This window comes from Propithecus coquereli, unplaced genomic scaffold (assembly GCF_000956105.1).
Source record: "Propithecus coquereli isolate 6110/MARCELLA unplaced genomic scaffold, Pcoq_1.0 Scaffold45, whole genome shotgun sequence".
NCBI classification, from domain to species: domain Eukaryota; kingdom Metazoa; phylum Chordata; class Mammalia; order Primates; family Indriidae; genus Propithecus; species Propithecus coquereli.
In genome coordinates, this window is record NW_012150285.1 from 3,400,661 (window position 1) to 3,408,509 (window position 7,849).

The window sequence follows — 7,849 nt, forward strand, 5'->3', positions numbered from 1 at the left end:
AAGACTTTCAAATTTACCAATATCCATTCTCCAAAGGTATCTGGTACCTCTACGTTCTAAGACTGGATTCTTTTGCGTGAAAGTTTTACTTATTCGCTTCCTCTCTGCAGATCGAGGTTTTATTTTTCCCCAGTCTTTTAAATCAAGCACCACTTTCTATCCATTTTCTGCCTTCTTGAATTTTAACGTCATGACTTGTTTTTTGTTATATCTGCTTTCTTTTTCTCTGTCTTCGTATGTTTATGTCTATATTGTTCCCTAAATCAGTTTTCAGGAGAAAGCACAGCTTAATAAAAAAATTCCAACGAGCATGTTTTTAGAGGTTTGTGTTCTGAGATAGTACAAAAATTTTTATACTCTTTCAAGTCCCAAGTTAATTAGTTTGTAAATACAAACCTAACATAAATGGTTCCATGGCATTTAGTTATTTTATCTTTTTTATTTCTTTCCTGGAGGCAAAAACAAACAAAAAATAAACTTTTTTATTTTACTGTGAAGATATTGTGATACAAATACATTTTTCTCTAAATCCTTAAAATAACCACACTTATTTAATCTCCAGGGCAAAGTTAATGTCATGTGATCTTGTGTAAAATTCTTGTTCTGACTTTTCCACTAACTGGCTACATTGTCTGTTTGGTTTTATTTTCTTCATATGTAAGATGACCCGGTGCTTTTCTGAAGCTCCAATGAGATATTACACATACTAAAATTATTTGAATACATCATTTAAACTTTTTAAAATTGTTCTATTTTTATCCAATTAATCGCTTCAGTTGGTTGCTTTGTATACTACCCAACTCCTGATAGTCTTATATTCTTGTGAAAATATGAAGATCCACCCTAGACAGAGGACCTTTAAAAGAAACTTACCAATGCCGAGGACACTGCTCTCTGTTCTCATTCATTCCATTAACATGTCGCATCCCAGTATTTTGTCAGCTTCTGAAGTTTATGTAGAATTCCACTTTAACAAATACCATTGTAAAGTCTGTCCAGTTCTCCAATAGGGAATATTTTCATGTTCCAAAACATATGTGTAATATATATGTACACACACAAATACACATACATACACCACAAATTCTTTATCCATTCATCTGTCAGCAGACACTTAGGTAGTTTCCATGTCTTGGCTGTTGTGAGTAGTGCTGCAATGAACGTGGGAGTGCACGTACCTCTTCAAGCTGCTGATTTTGTTTCCTTTGAATACACACTCAGACATGGGATTGCGGGATCATAGATGGTAGTTCTATTTTTAATTTTTTTGAGGAACTTCCATACTGTTTTCCATAATAGCAGTACTAATTTACATTCCCAACAACAGTATGCAAGGTTTCCCTTCTCTTTACATGTTTGTCAACATTTGTCTATCTCTTATCATGTACCTGTAGGTCATTTGTATGTCTTCTTCAGAGAAATGTCTATTCCATTCTTTTCTCCATTTTTAATTGGATTATTTGTAATTTTTGCTATTGAGTTGTATGAGTTTTTTGTGTATTTTAGATATTAACCCATTATCAGATATATAGTTTGCAAATATTTTCTCCTATTTTATAGGGTGCCTTTTCATTTTGTTGATTGTTTGCTATTCAAATGATTCCTACTTTGATGTAGTCCCACTTATTCTTCCATATTCATGACCACTCCTGTAGCTTGTTAAATATTTATATTTGGCCACCTTGCTCAGAATAAATTCCTCTTTCCATTGCCTTTCCCTTGAAGTACATGCTCTTGGCATCTGCCCAAGGATATGCTTCCCAGCCTGTCAGAACAGCTGCACTGCAGGCTGCAACCTTTTATGAGAAACAAAGCTCTCCTTTCCAAATTTACTAACGCTGTCACTCTTCAGTTGACACCAGTATCTAATTAAAGAATATTTTCATCGCTTGAAAAAGAAACAACATATCCAACAGTAGTCAGTCCCCAGTCTCCATACTCCAGCTCCCGGCACCCACTAATACACCTCCTGTCTGTATGGATTTGCTGATTCCGGACGTTTCATATAAATGGAATCATATAAGATGTGGCCTTCTGCATCTGACTTCTTTCACTTAGTATAATGTATCATTACTTCATTCCTTTTATGGCTGAATGATATTTCAATGTATGAATATAACACATTTTGTCTATCCATTTATCAGTTGATAGATATTTGAGTTGTTTCCACTTTTATGAATATTCATGCACAAATTTTTGTTTGGACTTATGTTTTCAGTTCTCTTGGATATATAACTAAGAGTTGAAGTCTTTGGTCATATGGAAACTCTACATTTAAATTTTCAAGCAATTGACAATCTGTTTTCTCAAAGGGCTGTACATGTTATGTTCCCACCCAGCAACATGGTTCCATCTTCTCCACATCCTTGCCAATATCTGTTATTTTCAATTTTTTATGACAGCCATCTGATTACATTTTTACATTTATTACTTCCAAAAAAGAACTGATAAAACTTACATATGGAGAAAAGAAGTCAAAGATGACTTGAATGTCATAAGAGACTGGGAGAAAGAGGGGTGGTGTCATTATTGAAAGCAGAGCAGAAAGCAGAGATGATTTGGAAGAGGAAGATAATTATTAGACTGTGGAAAACGTCTCATCATTTGTAATAGCAGGATGACAGATTAGAAATATAATTAGAGTTTATGATGAGTGATTTTCAAACATGGTAAAATTAAAACATAGAATCTGGAACCACTTGGTCTGGGTTCGTACCCAGTCTCCTCCAACATTTACTACCTCCAGCATCTGTTATAACCTCTTTGGTCTTCACCTTCTCTGTTATAAAACAAACATTACAATAACAGTGTGTGCCTCAAAAGTTGTTGTGAGAATTAAATAAGTTAATACATTACATGTGAGGTGCTTAGGAATGTGTCTCTCACATAATAAATATTAGTTATTATTAAACTGATCATAGACAATTTATTGTCTAAAGCAGAGTACTTTCACTATCAAGAGTGTACTGGTTTAGATAATAAGTAAGTATTGTCTCAGCCAAACTGAGATGTATACTCTCCCTCTCCATTATTATTGTGAGCCTTTGGGGCTTCCATTGAGCCCTGAAACAACCTTGGCAAAGTGCCAAGAATGGTTGACTGAGGAACAGTTTGCTTTCCCTCTTGCTTCACTTAAAACTTTGACACCGTTAAAGAAAATTACTGAAGTGGCAACATTTTGCTCATTTATTAGGTAATTAATAAAAATGCTATAATAATAAAAATGATCACAATTAGAAATTATTTGCCTTAAATTTTAGTTCTATAATTCACTATGTCTATATTTTGATAAATTTGGCCTTAAGACTTAGTTTCTGGGAGGAGCCAAGATGGCGGACGAGAAAAGCCGCCAGTCAGAAGGTCTCTACAAAAAAGACGAATTTTAGAAGACAGAGAAAAAAATAAGCTAGCAGAGAAACATAGATCGGGTGAGGGTCAGAAGGAAGGGTGCCTGAAACTACAGGAGACTCCACGAGAAGATGTTGCGGAGGAGAACTGGAAGGAGAAACGTCCCGAAAAGCTTGGACACCAGCGACAAGGGTAGGTGGAGCAGATAACTTCCCCCTCCCTCGCATCTCGGACTGCTGGTGGCTCCTGAGCGGCTGGAAAGACCTGCCGACACCAGCCCAGAGATGGCTGCCGCCAGTGAGCAGTGGCCTCTTGCGGACACGGCACCGGGCTCCCAGCCCCCTCCAGGCACCTGCCCGGGCACAGACCCAAGCCTAGCAGCAGACGCCATAGTACTTCATTCTCTGCTTCCCCCTCCGTACCCGTGCATGCCCAGAGAGACAATTTAGCCATCACACAGAGGCATCTCCAAGGAATGGGACCTTTCCTTTCGGGGCCCTACAACAGACTGAGGGGCACTCAGACTGCGAGTTCCCTACCCGCCAGCCCTCCCAGGTGCTACTTGCCTGGGGACTCCAGGAGAGCGAGGCAAATCCCGAGGTGGAGTGAAATTGATCCAGCTTGGGCGCCCTGTAGGTGATTCGGGACCAGCGCCTCTCCCCCTGGCAGAGTGAGGGATTGATCCCCAGGGTCCAGGGGACAGGCCTGCAGACCAGACCCCGTGCACCCCGGGTCACGATCGCGCTGCCCCGGGGCACAGAAGAGAGATCTGTGAAAGAGCCTAATGAGGAGTGTGTGCCTTCAAGGGCAGAACAGCGTGCTGGAGCAGCAACCCTCATCCCAAAAGAGAGCTGTGCACCCAGCTCAGGCTGCGATCCTGGGTAGGGAACATCCCGGCCCACGTAACACCCAGGGGAGATCCATAGGCCTGAGGTCCCACTTGCTGGCAGAAGCCTGGGAGAGGACACAGAGAAGGGGGAGATTGGAGGGGAGTGAGACCTGCTACAGAGTGCGGGTCTTAGACAGCCCCACCCCCCAAGCCCAGACTTTCAGCTGAGTGAAACCATTTCAGCCCCTCCTGGCAGCTTTGCACAGAAACAAAGAGTAGACCTTTGACTCTGGCTAACAGCAATTGTGGAGCCTGAGGGCAGGCTTACCCAACCCAGCCCCACCCAGACTCACTCCCCCCACTGAGGTGGAGAATAAGGACACACCTGGAAATCCCAGGGCCCCGCCCACCACCCGAGGCACAAGAGGGTCTCTCTAGAGAAACAAGAGCTAGCTACAGGACCCAAAAACAGCACTGCAGCTCGCTCCTCCCTGCAAGTGCCACCTACTGACAGGGAGGTCATCCTGCATACGCTTTTACAGCATCTACTGATTCATCATAAAGGGTGTGGTCGAATCTCACCCACAAACACCACCTACTGGCTCAGAGACTAAACAGGGTGTGTCATTATCCAAAAGAAAATCTAAAGGCAAGAAGGAACAACTGATCAAGATGGGAAGGAACCAGCGAAAGAACTCTAGAAGTATGAAGACTCAAACGGAAAGCACACCCCCAAAGAGGAACAACAGCTCCCCAGCAATGGACATTAACCTAACTCAGAACACTAAAATGAAAGAAGAAGAATTTCAAACATGGATTGTAAGAAAACTGAATGATATGCAAGAAAAAATGGATAACAAACACAAAGAAACCACAAAAAAAATCCAGGACTTGGAAGAAAAATTCACTAAAGAAATTGAAATATTAAAGAAAAATCAAACCAATCTCCTGGAAATAAAGGACTTATTCGGGGAACTACAAAACACCATGGAAAGCCTCAAGAACAGGGAAGATCAAACAGAAGAAAGAATCTCAGAGATTGAAGACAACTCCTTCCAATTAAATAAGTCAGTCACAGAGATCGAGCAGAAAATTAAGAGAAAAGAAATAAGCCTACAAGAAATGTGGGATTATGTGAAAAAACCAAACCTGAGGGTGATAGGGGTTCCAGAAGGTGAAGAAGAAAACACTCAAGGGCTGGATAAGCTATTTGAAGAATTAATAGAGGAGAATTTCCCAGGCCTTGCTAAAAATCTAGATATACAGGTACAAGAAGCTCAACAGACCACGGGGAGATTCAATGCAAACAGGAAGACACCACGTCACACAGTCATCAGATTGACCAAAATATCCACTAAAGAGGCCCTTCTACGAGCTCTAAGGTGAAAGAAACAAGTAACATACAAAGGAAAGCCCATCAGAATAACTCCAGATTTCTCAACTGAAACCCTACAAGCAAGAAGAGACTGGGGCCCCATTCTCATTCTTCTGAAACAGAATAATGCCCAGCCTAGAATCTTGTACCCTGCAAAACTAAGTTTCATATATGAAGGAGAAATAAAGACATTCTCAGATAAGCAAAGACTGAGGGAATTCACCAAGACAAGACCAGCTCTCCAAGAAGTACTCAAAACGGAATTACACACGGATCAGCACAATGAACACTCTCGAATGTGAAACCACTCAAAAGCTAAAGATCAAAGGCTAGATTCCACAATGGCCCAAGAGAAAAAACAAAGCAACAAAATGCAACCAAACAGAATGAATAGTAATTCACCCCACTTATCGGTTCTCTCAATAAATGTGAATGGTTTGATCTCCCCGCTCAAGAGACATAGACTGGCCAAATGGGTAAAAAAAACGAAGCCAAGCATCTGCTGTCTCCAGGAAATGCATCTAACCTGCAAAAATGCATTTAGACTCAAAGTAAAGAGGTGGAAATCAATATTTCAAGCAAATTGAAGCCAAAAAAAGGCTGGTGTGGCAGTTTTTATCTGAGACAACTTGGTTTTAAAATCAACAAAAGTAATGAAAGACAAAAGGGGTCACTATATAATGGTGAAGGATACAGTTCAACAAGAAGACATAACAATTCTAAATATGTATGCACCCAACTTAGGTGCACCCAGATTCATAAGCAAACTCTACTTGATCTATACAAATTGATAGACAGCAACACCATAATAGTCGGAGACTTCAACACCCCACTGACAGCACAGGACAGATCCTCCAAACATAAAATTAACAAAGAAATAATGGACTTAAACAGAACTCTAGAACAAAGGGGCCTGACTGACATTTACGGGACATTCTACCGAAAAACCACTGAATATACGTTCTTCTCATCAGCTCATGGGACATTCTCTAAGATTGACCATATTCTAGGACACAAAGCATGTCTCAAAACATTTAAAAAAAATAGAAATCATACCATGCATCTTCTCTGATCACAGTGGAATAAAAACAGAAATCAACCCCAACAGAAACTCTCATCTCTACACAAAGTCATGGAAATTAAACAACTTTCTGCTGAACGATTCCTTCATAACCGAGGAAGTAAAGATGGAAATCAAAAGATTCTTTGAACTAAATGACAAAGGTGACACAAGTTATCAAAATCTGTGGGACACAGCCAAAGCAGACCTGAGAGGAAAGTTTATTTCCATAAATGCCTATATCCCAAAGTCAAAAAGATCACAAATAGACAACCTAATGAATCAACTCAAAGAACTGGAAAAAGAAGAACAGACCAACCCCAAACACAGCAGAAGAAGGGAAATTAGTAAGATCAAATCAGAAGTAAATGAAATTGACAACAGGGAAACTATACGGAAGATTAATAAAACAAAAAGTTGGTTCTTTGAAAAAATAAACAAAATTCACACACCTTTGGCTAAACTAACAAAAAACAGAAAAGAGAAATCCCTAATAAGCTCCATCAGGAACAAAAAAGGAGAAGTTTCAACTGATGCTGTGGAGATTCAAGATATAATTTATGAATATTACAAAACCTTTATGCACACAAACTGGAAAATGTGGAGGAAATGGAAAACTTTTTAGAAACACACAGCCTCCCTATGCTCAACCAGGAAGAAATAGAATTCTTGAGCAGACCAATATCAAGGACTGAAATTGAAACAGCAATAAAAAACATTCAAAAAAAGAAAAGTCCCGGACCAGATGATTTCACACCTGAATTTTACCACACCTACAAAGAACTAGTGCCTATCCTGCAGAAATTATTCCACAGCATCGAGAAGGATGGATTCCTCCCCAACACATTTTATGAAACCAACATAACCCTGATACCAAAACCAGGAAAGGACACAACAAAAAAGGAAAACTACAGACCAATATCCCTTATGAATATAGATGCAAAAATTCTCAACAAAATTCTAGCTAACCGAATCCAGGTGCTTATTAAGAAAATAATCCATCAGGACCAAGTGGGCTTCATTCCAGAGATGCAAGGATGGTTCAACATACGCAAATCCTTAAACGTAATTCACCACATAAACAGAAGGAAAACCAAAAACCATATGATTCTCTCAATAGATGCAGAAAAAGCATTTGACAAAATTCAACACCCTTTTATGATAAGAATGCTAAACAAAACAGGCATAGATGGGGCTTATCTGAAAATGATACAAGCCATTTATGACAAACCCACAG